Below are 14,041 nucleotides of genomic sequence, written 5' to 3'. Positions count from 1 at the left end.
CATCCATTTTCCTGCAAAATTCAAGATGTCATTTTTTTTTTCTGCTGTGTAATACTTCGTTGTGTAAATGTACCACGTTTTCCTATCCATTCTTCAGTTGGGGGACATTTAGGTTGTTTCCAGGTTCTGACTACGACAAACAATGCTGCTATGAACACAGCTGAGCACATGTCCTTGTGGCACAATTGAGCATCCTTTGGATATATACCCAAAAGTGGTTACTGGATCTTGAGGAAAGTTGCTTCCTTAATTTTCCGAGAAATCACCACACTGACATCCAAAGGGACTGTACCAGCTTTCATTCCCACCAGCAATGCAGAAGTGTTCCCTTTACCCCATAACCTCTACAGCATAAGTTGTCATCGGTATTTTTGATCTTGGCCATTTTTACAGATATAAGATGGAATCTCAGAGTTGTTTTGATTTGCATTTCTCTAATGACTAAGGATGTTGAACATTTCCTTAAGTGTCTTTCAGCAATTTTAGATTCCTCTATTGAGAGTTCTCTGTTTAGGTCTGTACTCCATTTTTTTATTGGATTATGTGTTCTTTTGGTAACCAATTTCTTGAGTTCTTTATATATTTTGGGGATCAGACCTCTGTCTGATGTGGGGTTAGTGAAGGTCTTTTCCCCTTCTGCAGGCTGTCGTTTTGTCTTGTTGACCATGTCCTTTGCTTTACAGAAGCTTTTCAATTTCAGGAGGTCCCATTTATTGTTTCTCTCAGTGTCTGTACTCCTGGGACTATATTTAGAAAGTGCTCTCCAGTGCCAATGTGTTCAAGTGTATTTCCCACTTTCTCTTCTATAAGGTTCAGTGTGGCTGGCTTTATGTTGAGGTCTTTGATCCTTGGGACTTGAGTTTTGTGCATGGTGGTAGATATGGGTCTATTTTCATTCTTCTACATGTTGATATCCAGTAATGAAAGCACCATTTGTTAAATATGCTTTCTTTTTTCAATTTGATATTTTTTGCTTCTTTGTCAAAAATCCGGTGTTCAAAGGTATGTGGATTAATATCTGGGTATTTGATTCAGTCCCATTAGTCCTCCTGTCTGTTCTTATGCCAGTATCTGGCTGTTTTCAGTACTGTAGCTCTGTAGTAGAGTTTGAAGTCAGGAATTGTGATGCCTCCAGAAGTTTTTTTTATTGTATAGGATTGTTTTGGCTATCCTGGGTTTTTTGCTTTTCTATATGAAATTGAGTACCCTTCTCTTTTGATTTTGATGGCCATTGCATTGAATCTGTAGAATGCTTTTGGTAAGATTGCCATTTTTACTGGGTTAATTCTGCCTACCTAAGAGCATGGGAGATCTTTCCAGTTTCTGGTGTCTTCTTCAATTTCTTTCTTCAAATGTTTAAAATTCTTGTCATACAAGTCTTCCACTTGTTTGGTTATAGTTACTCCAAGATATTTTATGTTATTTGTTGCTATTATGAAGGGTGTTGTTTCTCTGATTTCTTTCCCAGCCCTTTTACCATCTGTGTACAGGAGGGCTACTGATTTTTTTGAGTTAATCTTGTATCCTGCTACATTACTGAAAGTGTTTATGAGTTGTAGAAGTTCCTTGGTAGAATTTTTGGGATCACTTATGTAAACTATCATATAACCAGTAAACAGTGAGAGTTTGAATTCTTCTTTTCTTATTTGTATCCCCTTGACCTTCTTTTGGTGTCTTATTGCTCTAGCTAAGACCTCAAGAACTATATTGAATAGATATGGAAAAAGTGGACAACCTTGTCTTGTTCCTGATTTCAGTGGAATCAATGGGAGTTTCCATTTAGTTTGATGTTTGCTGTTGACTTGCTATACATTGCCTTTATTATGTTTAGGTATGTTCTTTGTATCCCTGCTCTCTTCAAGACCTTTATCATGAAGGAATGTTGTATTTTGTCGAATGCTTTTTCGGCATCTAATGAGATGATCATGTGGTTTTTATTTTTCAGCTTGTTTATATGGTGGATTACGTTGACAGATATTCATATGTTGAACTGTCCCTGCATCTCTGGGATAAAGCTAACTTGATCATGATGGATGATGCTTCTGATTTGTTCTTGGATTCAATTTTCCAGAATTTTATTTAGTATTTTTGCATCAATGTTCATGAGTGAGATTGGTTTGTAATTCTCTTTCTTAGTAATTTCTTTCTGTGGTTTGGGTAACAGGGTAACTGTAACCTCATAAAAAGAGTTTGGCAATATTCCTTCTGTTTCTATTATATGGAATAATTTGAGGACCATTGGTATTATTTCTTCTTTGAGCATCTTGTAGAATTCTGAGCTGAAGCCATCTGGTCCTGGGCTTTTTTGATTGGGAGACTTATGTTGACTGTTTCTATTTCTTCAGCAGTTATAGGTCTGTTTAATTTGTTTATCTGATCTTGATTTAATTTTGGTAAGTGGTATTTATCCGAAAAGTTGACTTTTTCCTTTAAGTTTTCCAATTATGTGGAATACATGTTTTCAAAATATGATGTGATGATTCTCTATATTTCCTCCTTGTCTGTTGTTATGTCCCCATTTTCATTTCTGATTTTGTTAATTTGGATATTCTCTCTCTGCTTTTGGTTAGTTTGGGTAAAGGTTTATCTATTTTGTTGATTTTCTTGAAGAATCAACTTTTTGTCTTATTGATTCTTTGTATTGTTTTCTTGTTTCTATTTTGATCTCAGCTCTCAATTTGATTATTTCCTGCTGTCTCAGTCTCTTGCTTCTTTTTGTTCTGAAGATTTCAAATGTTCTGTTAATTCACTAGTGTGGGATTTTTCCAGCTTTTTTATGTAGGCTTTTAGTGCTATGAACTTTTCTCTTAACACTGCTTTCATTGTGTCACATAAATTTGGGTATGTTGTGTGGTCATTTTCATTGAATTTTAGGAAGTCTTTAATTTCTCCCTTTATTTCTTCCTTGACCCATTAATGATTCAGGTGAGCTTTGTTTAATTTCTATGTGTTTGTGGGTTTTCTGGAATTAGTATTGCTGTTGACTTCTAGTTTTAAACTATGATAATCTGATAATGTACATTGGGTTATTTGAATTTTTTTGTATTTGTAGAGAATATTTTTTCCCAGCCCTTTACTCTGAGATGATGTCTGTCTTTGAGGTTGAGAGGTGTTTCTTGTATGTAGAAGAAGAATGGATTCTGTTTTGTATCCAAACTGATAACCTATGCCTTTTTATAGGTGAGTTGAGTCCATTTATATTAAGAAATATTAGTAACCAATGATTGCTATCTCCTGTTAATTTAGTTTTCATTGTTAGTGATGTTAATTTGTGCATTTTTCCCTTCTTTGAGATTTGCTGCTATGAGACCATCAATTGTCTGTGTGGTTGTTGATGTAGCCAACTTCCTTGGGTTGGAGTTTTCCTTATAGTATTTTGTGTAAGGCTGGGTTTGTGGCTAGATATTGGTTAAATCTAATTTTGTCATGAAATATCTTGTTTTGTCCTTCTATAGTGATTGACAGTTTTGCTGGGTATAGTAGTCTGGGCTGGCATCTGTGGTCTCTTAATGTCTGAATAACGCTTGACCATAACCTTCTGGCTTTCTTTGTCTCCAATGAGAAGTCAGGTGTAATTCTTATAAGTCTACCTTTATATGTTACTTGTCTTTTTTCCCTTGCAGCTCTTAATATTCTTTCTTTACTCTGTATGTTTAGTGTTTTGATTATTATGTGGCAAGAGGACTTTTTTTTTGGATCCAGTCCATTTGGTGTTCTGTAAAATTCTTTTGTCTTCAAACTTTCTTTAGTTGGTTTAGTTTTCTTCTATGATTTTGTTAAATATATTTTCTGTGCTTTTGAGTTGAACTTCTCCTTCTTGTATACCTATTATTCTTATATTTGGCCTTTTCATGGTGTCCCATATTTCCTGGATATTTTGGGTTAAGCTTTGTTAGATTTAATGCTTTCTTTAACTGATAAGTCTATTTCCTCTATTGTATCTTCAGCGTTTGGGATTTTCTTTTCCATTTCTTGTATTCTGCTGTTCATGCTTATGTTTGTGGTTCCTGATCATTTTCTCATGATTTCTGTTTCTATAATTCCTTCGGTTTGTGTTTTCTTTATTGTCTCTATTTCAGTTTTCAAGTCTTGAATAGTTTCTTTCATATGTTTGATTGCTGCTTTTTGTTGTTGTTGTTGTTGTTGTTGTTGTTTTCTTTTTCTTTTTTTCCCCTTCCCATTATATGAAATCTTAGTTTTCTTTAAGGGATTTGCTGATGTCTTCAAATTTTTTGTTTGTCTTTTCCTTCCTTTCTTTGAGGGAATTTTTCATTTCCTCTTTAAGAGTTTCAAACATACATTCTCCTGAAGTTATTTTTTTAGGTCATTTTCTTCTGCTTCATCTATATTTGGTTGTTCAAGTCTTGTTGTTGTAGGGTCTTTAGGTTTTACTGGTTTCATGTTGCTCTTCATGGTGTTGTGTATGTTTTTACCTTTTCTACTCATCTTTTCCTCTAATAGGTATGGTTGGGGCTGTCTGAGATTCTGTTGATTAATCTTCTAGGTGCCAGTGAATCCTAAGCTCAGATGGTTGTTCCTCTTGGTACAGTCAGTGCCACAGTTCTAGTTACACCATTGGTTACCCCGTGTCCCTGGAGATAGCACAGTGCTCCTTGGAGTTTGCTGTCTCGGGCCTATTTTGGCCTAGGTTACTGGCTTTGACCTGTCTCTGTAAATCCTGGTCTGGATATCCTCCTCCAGAGGTCCCTGTCTTGGAGTTGGTCCTGTAAAGGTCTCTGGCTCTGGTCTACTGTCTCAAAGTTCCTAGGCTTGGGTGCACCTAGAACTGCAGAATACCTGGCTCAGGCTTACCCTCTCAGAAGTCCCAGACTCACACTTGGACCATTAGAGGTTTCAAGTTCCTGCCTATTCCCTTTGATGTCCCAGACCAATGCCCAGACCCACAGAGGTCCTGACTCAGGCCCACTCCCTTTGAGGTCCCAGACTAATTCCGCTATCGCTCTTATAGATATTATCTCTATCCTCTCTCTCTCAATCTATATCCTCCTCTCTATCTAATTCCCTACTTACAATCCCGCTATCTCCCTCTCTCATCTCCCTGTTTCCCTTCTCCCTTCACTCCCTTTCCCTCTCTCTCTCTCTCCTCTCTCTCTCTCTCGCTCTCTCTCCCTCCCTCTCTCTCTCTCTCTCTCTCCCTCTCTCTCTCTCTCTCTCTCTCTCTTCTTCCTTCCTTCTTTTTTCTTTCTCTGTAGCTTTGGAGCCTGTCCTGGCACTAGCTCTGTAGACCAAGCTGGCCTTGAACTCACAGAGATCTGCCTGCCTTTGCCACCCGAGGGCTGGGATGAAAGGCATGCACCACCACTGCCTGACTCATTCCAGATCAAGTCATGCATAGGGCCTGTCCAGTGTTTACTTTGATATTATCATACAGAGGCTCAGATGTACTAAAGTAGTTCAGGAACATCTGACAATGCTCTGACCGTCCCATGTAAACAGTCAAACAAATTTGTCCCTGGAAAGGTTTGCGCTACAACATAACCCCCACCCAGGTATTTGCCCCATCTGTGTGATACCTTTGCTTAACTACTTAAGCCATATGATCAATCCTATCTATATTCTCTTCTTTGCAAGGAGACTAGATAGCTGATAAGTAGATCAAAGTTATCACTGATGTATCAACTTCTTGGTCCTCCTTTGAAATCTCTGTTCAAGTCATAAATCTAGCCTTTCCAGTATCCAACAATCACTGCTTAACTCTTTATTGCTTATGAATATTTATCACTCCTTTGCTTCTCTCTCCCATATATAAATATATTCTAGTATATTTATATATATTATTATAAATAATTATATATAACTAAATATATAGAAATGTAGATATATTATATATGTTGAGAGTGATAAACTTTTTCCAGTCTATAATTTTTTGCTTTTCTTTTACTCAGAAGTAAAGATAGATGCATAGATAGATAGATAGATAGATAGATAGATAGATAGATGATATAGGTAAATGATAGATGATACAGATAAAACATTTAATGACAACTGTTCTGAACTGATCTAGTTTCATATAAAATGTCTTCCACAGGTCTATTGTTTAAAGTTTGGTCCCCAGTTTCTAGAAACTTCAGGAGATAATTCCTAGCTAGAGGAAGGCGGTAACTGGGGAATGTGAATCCTTGAAAGTACATATTATTTCCCCTACACTGGCTTCCTTGTTACCACAGGTTGATTAGTTTTCTCCTCCACGTGCAATACCCTATTAACCTGTAATCCCCACCTGTCCAAGTACCAGGTGACTTCCTGGGATGCTAGGAGTTGTAGTTCTTGGGAAATAACAACAAAGCCTCATGGGAAAACACAGTGACAATAAAGGTTTGTTTGTAAATAGTTCTACAGCATTTGTCTCTGAGCCACTCAACTTCAAGTCCAGGGAGGGGTCTTGACCAAACTCCGTCTTGGTCGGTGTTTAGTATGTTAATAAAGCTTGCTTCAAATTTGGCTCAAAATGGCAGAACTGGTTTTTCTCTGGAGACTCTCAGGATTAGCACAAGCTCACTCACATCCTCCTCTATGTCCGTCAGCATCACCAGAAACAAGGGAGTCAGGTGACCATGCACTGAAGCTGAGTCGAATAAAACTTTCCTCTTTGAAACTGTTGTCAGGTATTTTGTGACAAGAACGCAAAGCCTTGACTAGCGCAACTACTTGTAATTTCTTTTGTGCATCTTGAGAGAAATATACACCTGACTGACCTTTACTCTTTGCTTTATCTTCTTTTACACAAAAGCCCATTGTGATACCCTGCTCAGTAGGTTTACTCCTAAGTGTCTTGGCATGGCTGGGCTTCAGTTACAGTCATTCTGGAACTGCAGGTGTGTCTCAGTTCATGATGGGGTTTATATCCCAGGAAACCCATCACGGTCGAGGAGATCAGGAGTTGAACATGTATTAGCATGTCTAACAGCTGCATCCAGTAGGGTGCTGATTGCTGGCTCTCTTGATCACATAGCTGGGAGCTGTGGCTCCTGCTCAACATCAGAACACAGTCGCCAGTGCCATGTGCTGCTAACCTAGGAGAAGGGACCCTTTTGAAAACGTGGCATCCTCTCAATGGATTCTGCTTTGGAACAAGTTAAGAAAACACACACAAATCGAATCATCATGCATCAAGGATTGTCCCTCCTAATTGTGTAAATCTCATGGATCATTTCAGATACTGAGATGGGTTAAGACAAGCTGCTTATATCTTTCAGATGCTCTTAACATATCTATATATGTACCCAGCGGTGTCCTCATTAGGCCTGCCCAGTTTGATATTAGTCCTGACCCAAATTAGACCTCAAAGCATCATTACCCTCCAAGTGCACAGGCCTGATTGCCAACAGGAAACAGCCCAGTTCTCCTAGTTAGGATGAGAAGAGGGCCTGACCTATGAAACATCACATCAGCCAAGGGCACTTCTAACATGTAAGTCTTCTAAGGAGAACAAATTAGAATGCGGGGGGTGGGGGGGAGTGCCCAACAAATACTGAGTAAGAGTAAAGCAAATATTTGGATGGGCTTTAAAAATGAGAAATAAATCCTTTCTTTCCTGGAGTGATAAAGCTCTGAATACAGGAATTAGAATTGCAGTTTTTTAAAAAGTGCCCGGGACCACTATGATAAATTCCTTTTTCTTTTTGGGGGGGTGGGGTGGGGGAGAAAGCTGTTTAAATCTATATCTTCTCAGTTCCTTGTCTTCATCTTATATTCTTAAGGGACATTCCTTGGTGTCTTTGTCTGTCTGTCTGTCTGTTTGTTTGTTTTTCTTTTCCCTCTTATAGAGACTGCCTGGTTCATCTTGGAGAAGATTTTCTTTATCTTCCTGATAGTTCTCCCTCCAAATCTTTTAACTATTCAGTTTGGAATCTCTCTACTCTGATTATGCATTTTAAAAAAAAGAGGCAGGTCAGGGCTGGTGGTGAAGGCCTGTAATCTTATCTATTTAGAAGACTGAGGCAGGAGGACTGGGGGCTTTCTTGAGCTAAGGAGTTCAAGGCCAACATGAGCAACTAAGTGAGACTCTGTTTCAAATGAAAAATAAACAGGAGTCAGGGCTACTGCTCAATCGTAGAGAACTTCTTACCAACAGCAGTGGAGGGGCAGTTTCTGAAGTTTACCCTAGACAAACGGAAACTCCTGGCATCTACCTACTGGACTAAAAAGTGAGAGCAAAATCATAAACAATTATTCCAGATCAGGACTAGCTGGCAGTTCGTGGTTATTGTGACAAAGAATTATGATTTGGGTGTAGAGAGTCCCTAAATGAAGACAGATTAAGTGTTGGGGAGAAATTTAATTTTTACTGCATACACTTCAATATGCAATGGTGGCTGTGAACTCAATTACAAGGAAACTGTGCTACAAAGGTTTAAAAAAAAAACTTGAATGACGCTACAATGTAACTGTCCTGAAGGGAACAAAAGTATTCTAGAGAGACCCATGTCTTCCCTTTGGCTATTGAAGCAATGGGCCCCCAAGTAATTGGGATTTCCCTAGAAATCTCATGGTGGGAGAAGCCAAAGATTGAAACCTGGGGTAGCCAGAGGAAGAGCTTAAAGAGATTTCACTCCATTCAAACAATTCATCGGACCTCTGCAGAAGACTCTAGAGTTGAGGCAATGGGTCAGCAATAACTTGAGCAGGACTGCTTACTTACACAGAACTCTTCCTTCTATTTACACCTGCACTTCATGTCTGGACCCCAAAGATGAACTTGGAGCATTACTTGAGTTCCTTTTCCCTCTTCCCAGTGTGGCCACAATGAATAAATCTCATCCATTTGCTTTTCACTCTTGTCTCCCGAGGACAGGGGAATGAGTTAGCATGTCAAGGTTCTCTTGGGGCTCCACCCTGACGTGACCCTAACAACTCTGGTAGTAGTTTTTCTCTGACCCCGACAGACCCAGTAATAAGCACTTGGGAGCAGAATGAGGTTTAAACTAATTCTATCAGGCTGAAAAGCTGCCTGGCATCTTCCAGTGTATGTTTGACTCCCAGTATCATGACCTCTCCACTCCAGCAATCAGCAACTAAGTTTCTTCCAGTCTATTGCTTGTATTTGCTCCCCTGTCCCATCCCTAAAATACATCAAGTCAAATGCATTTCTCATGGCAGTGTAAATTCACTGATGTCCCTGTGGCCTGGAAAGAGCCTTCATTTGCCAGGCCCTCCATCAGTCCAGCACCCTTACCCGTGGTTGGGGTTAGGTTTTCTCTCATTCTCCTCTTTTTGAGGCCTAACAACTCTCTTCCAAGGCTTGAATTGCCGCAGAGGCCCAGGCCAGTATCTAGAAGACCACTGTTCTGCATCCCAGAGCCCAACAATCGCAACCTCCTTTCTTTCTTCTTGAGGAGTGATTTGCTTCCTCCAGTCCCTGTCGCTGTGACACACCTATATTGCCCCCTAGCTTTTCTCAGTCCCCCATCCTTTTAACCATCCTTTCTGCTAAATTCCATCTGCTAGAATGACTGAGAATCCGTGCTCGTGACAGGATCTTGGCTGGCATAGCAACTGAAATCAGGAGTTGAAATTCTCTTGGCCTCTGGCCCACACAAAGCTTTGTTATTGAAGGCATCGGAAGTATTTGCCACTTCCTGCTCATCCAAGTTCACCCAGCACAATGTCATCAAAGCTGAGGGCTCACGAATGATGGCATACTCAAGAGCTCTGCCACTACCTTGTGTCAGAAAGTAGGAGAATTGATGCAGCCCTGAGCCCACACCTTGAAGGTATGGTCTTGGGCCTGTCAGGTAAAGAGCAAACTGCCTCTGGCCGTGCTTGCCAATCAGAAGAGAGACACCTGCATTTGGGATGCCGGCTACTTCATGCTATATGCTGAGAACTGCAAGTTTGCCTCAGTAAAGATAGCACATGCAATTAGACATGAATAAAGGAGTTTCCATCGGATTACTCATCTGGGAGTGCACAAGCAGTCTCAGCCATGAATTTCTACCTCTCTACAGGGCAAACGGGCAAGATAAATAGGGATACCGAAGTTTACCGTGATCCTCATCTTCTAAGCATCTGAGGTGCTTTGGGGAAGAAAAAAGAATGTAAAAAACTCATCCGCATGGCTCTGTGGTATGCTAGAAGAAATCTCATCATTGTCAATATGCTTTTCTAGAATTGGCCTAGAAACAGTATTAAAATTATAATTCAAATCTTATTATAGTGGGATTAATGAAATAATGGAAACATCTTTCTTTTTCCATTTTTTTTTTCAATTTCCAACTCTATCCAATAAACTTTTGCTTGCTTTGCAATTTGAACCAAATCCTTTTATACAGAAGTCTTTCCTACTTGACAGTTACTCAATAATTCTTTCTTAGGTATTTCCCAAAGCCAACCCCAAGTGACCTACTGGTGATTCTACTGAGGCCAGTATGGCTTTAGCCCTTTCTAGACATGTGTTCCAAACCCACTGAATCCGTTTCTTCAAATATAAAACTAAATAAACAATGTTACTATGGAAATTAAATGCCTTTGAGATACAACACAGGCTGGAAAGATGGCTTAGTGGTGAAGAGCGCTTGCTACTCTTTCAGAGGAGTTCAGTTCCTAGCACCCATACCAGGGAATGCACCCTTTCCTATAACTCCAACTCCAGCGGATCCAATGTCCTCTTCTGTTGCCTAGGATACCAATACACAGGGGCCATATACTCCTCCATACACATAAATAAATATAAAACTGAGCATTTTTAAAGAGATAGAAACGAGCTATGACAGAGGCCAGCGCATAAAAAGAATTCAACAAATAGTGGCCAGAGTGATAATTAATAACCGGCAAAACACAGCCTCCACTAGCATCCATTGAGTGGGTAGTGGGCCAGACACTGTACTGAGCATGTCAGTAGATTATATCCCCTCCTCTCAAGAGACAGATGCTACTAACAGGAGTGAGGCTCTAATTACAACTCCTTTAATTACACGCATTCCCAGCCATGCACCGGGAGAATGTCAGGTGTGGACAGCTATGAGCTCATTAGTCACTCATTATTATGAGCTCATTAGTTACTCAGTGATTAGTTACTCAGTGATTTCAGACCTTCTTACCCAGACAACAACAGCACAGACTACATCTTAACACCACAATCCCCATGTCTTCCTGAAACTGGTCAAAGCTTTAGACCCCTTATGGGCACCCTAATACTGCTTTTAATTTTTTTTTTTTTTTTTTTTTTTTTTGCTCATTGGAACAGGAACTGACTTCCGGTTTGACCCAGACATTCCTATGTGATCAAATTACGGTCCTGATGCTCTTACCTTCCCTCACCAGGGTTTCAGTCTCCAGCTTATACAAACAGTAGAAAGAGAACAGAAGGAGGAAAATACAAAGAAAGGGGAAAGGGGGGAAGTGCAACTAAACTCCCCTGCGAAGATGCTCTGCCCCAGAAGCTGCAGGTAGAGGCCCTTTGCTACTTTAAAGGAAGATGTTTTTGTTGTTGTTGTTGTTTTTATTTTTTATTTATTTATGTTTTTGTTTTGTTTTTCGAGACAGGGTTTCTCTGTAGCTTCGGAGCCTGTCCTGGAACTAGCTCTCAAAGACCAGGCTGGCCTGGAACTCACGGCAATCTGCCTGCCTCTGCCTCCTGAGTGCTTGGATTAAAGGCGTGCACCACCACTGCCCAGCATGTTTTTTGAGATAGGGTTTCTCTGTAGCTTTGGAGCCTGTCCTGGAACTAACTCTTGTAGTTGTAGAAGGCTGGCTTCAAACTCACAGAGATCCGCCTTCCTCTGCCTCCCAAGTTAAAGGCGTGCACCACCACCACCTGGCAAGGACGATGTTTTTAATAAAACAATCTTTGCCTCTGTTCTTCTGGCTACAATTCGATCCAAGAAGCCAATATAATTAGGATGGGCTGAAACGATAGCTTGATAAAAAGAAAGAGATAAACTTCTGGTCTTGGCTCCTATAAAACTGCTCGAAGCTCTTGACACTTTATTTAGCTCTTTGAATTCAAGTTCACACCATAAATACAGCAACTGTGAGGAGCCAGATACACTCCGTGAGCAGGCTGCTAAGGCATATAGTCACACATCAACGTCAGCCACGCTCACTTCTCCGCGTCATTCCCTCTCAGGGACATCTTACATCCTTTATGAACAGTTAGCTACTAAATGTAAACATTTTAATTTTCATAAAAGAGACCCTGTATAAACAAGGCAAGCGGGCATAAATGCCTCTTAGTCTCCACTTGGGGATTTTTGTGTGTTTCCATCATTAGTAGTAGCAAAAGTCATTCATTCCGGAATGGGCCAGCTCTCCTGAACATGTACTCATACCTTCAGAAAATATCCAGTCACCATGAACTAACATCTGTACTCATCTGTGGGGATAAAATAGAAAGCCCCTGACTTCAAGGAATATCTAGTCTAGGAGGAAAACTACAGGAGCCTAGTGAGCCCTGAGCTATGGGCAGCGGTAACTGGTGAAAAAGACACTCTGACTGTACAGCCACTGAGTGATCAAAGTGTCCCGGTGACACGGATGGAGACGAGATTTAGCATTAGCCCTCTAGTCATCAAATCCTCTCCGAAGACCAACACACGCACAAGAAAGAAGCCAGGAAAGAGAGAGAACACAGTCAGTGCTAAAATGCAGACAGTACAAGCAAGTTTGATCCTGGCTCAAGAAAAATCTCAGAACCGTGGGATTATGGCTCTGCGGTCCTCTCCATACCCATGTAGTCTTTCTGGCCTGTGCAAAGGGCCTAGCCAGAAAAGCAAGGTCTGACTAGAGTCGAAATGCTCACATGGGGCTTTTACCATATAAGAAACAAGCTGCTTTGCATGAAGACAGGGGAGCCTGCTCTGGGGCAGCAGCATGAAGGGGCCCTTGCAGAAGGGAAGGTCCGTCCAAGCAGAAATGCTCACCAGGGGCTTTTCAAGGACTACAAGCAGCATAGAAGGTGTGTTCCTTAGGATTGCACAGGCTTAGCCCAAGTGCCTGGAAGATCAGTCCTACCATACTGTCCCCAGAGCAGCCCTGCACAGGACGGTCCTCTGCCACTCTGGAGTGCCTGAATGTCACAGCAGTGTTCTCATGTCCTCCTCCTCCTCCTCCTCCTCCTCATGTCTCAGCTTCCAACCTAAGTACATTCTTGGCTAGCCTAGGACTGTGCACACATCCATTTTCACAACCACTGTGAGCCAAGAATCCAGCCTCTTACTTAGCTGTTTCTTGGGCACAGCTCCCCAGCACATTTATCATCAACCTACTCACCACTCTCCTAGACCATTTACTTCCTTGTCACATGGATCTTGTCAATGCGCCAACTCAATCTCAATCGCTCGAGGGCCAACAAAGGAGTTTATGAGTTTGGCTGACATTTGCTGGGCACTTTCTAATTGCCAGGCACGAACCAAGCTCTTCCAAGATTTTCTTATTTCAATTATCTCAAAAATATAGAAGAAAGGAGATGTATTTCCCAGTTTTATTAATTAAAAAAATACATAAACTGAGAAATTGGCAAAACCCAAAGTCCTTGGGAAAATTCAAAGCCAGAGACCACATTGTAGGCTTCCTTATGGCAATGAGAAACCAAACTTTAATTCTAACACTAAGCTGAGGATGAGGTTGGACATGCCAGTTGTACCACTTTGTAATTTGTTACCTAATCATAACGTCACTCACTGGTTTTGTTGTTGTTTGGTTTGGTTCTGTGTGTGTCTGTGTGTTTGTTTCTGTGTGTTTCTTTAAAATAAAGACGTGGTATGCTGGAGAGATAGCTGAGTGGGTAAAGTACTTGCTTTGCAAGCATGAAGACCCAGATTCAATCCCCTAAGCCCACGTAATAATGCCAAATACGAAGGCATACCATTATAATCTGAACCCAGGGGAAATGGAAACAGAGGATCCAAGGGTCACTGGCCAGCCTGCCTAGGATCATTGGTGAGCTCCAGGCCAATGAAAGACCTTTAAAAGAGGTGGACAGTGTATCTAATGATGACACTCAAGGTTGTCCTTTGGCCTCCATATGCACAGTGCATGTGCACATGCTTATACATACAAATGCATGTAAGTTAAGATATTC

This window comes from Arvicola amphibius, chromosome 8 (assembly GCF_903992535.2).
Source record: "Arvicola amphibius chromosome 8, mArvAmp1.2, whole genome shotgun sequence".
Classification (NCBI taxonomy): Eukaryota; Metazoa; Chordata; class Mammalia; order Rodentia; family Cricetidae; genus Arvicola; species Arvicola amphibius.
This window is presented reverse-complemented; position numbering follows the sequence as displayed.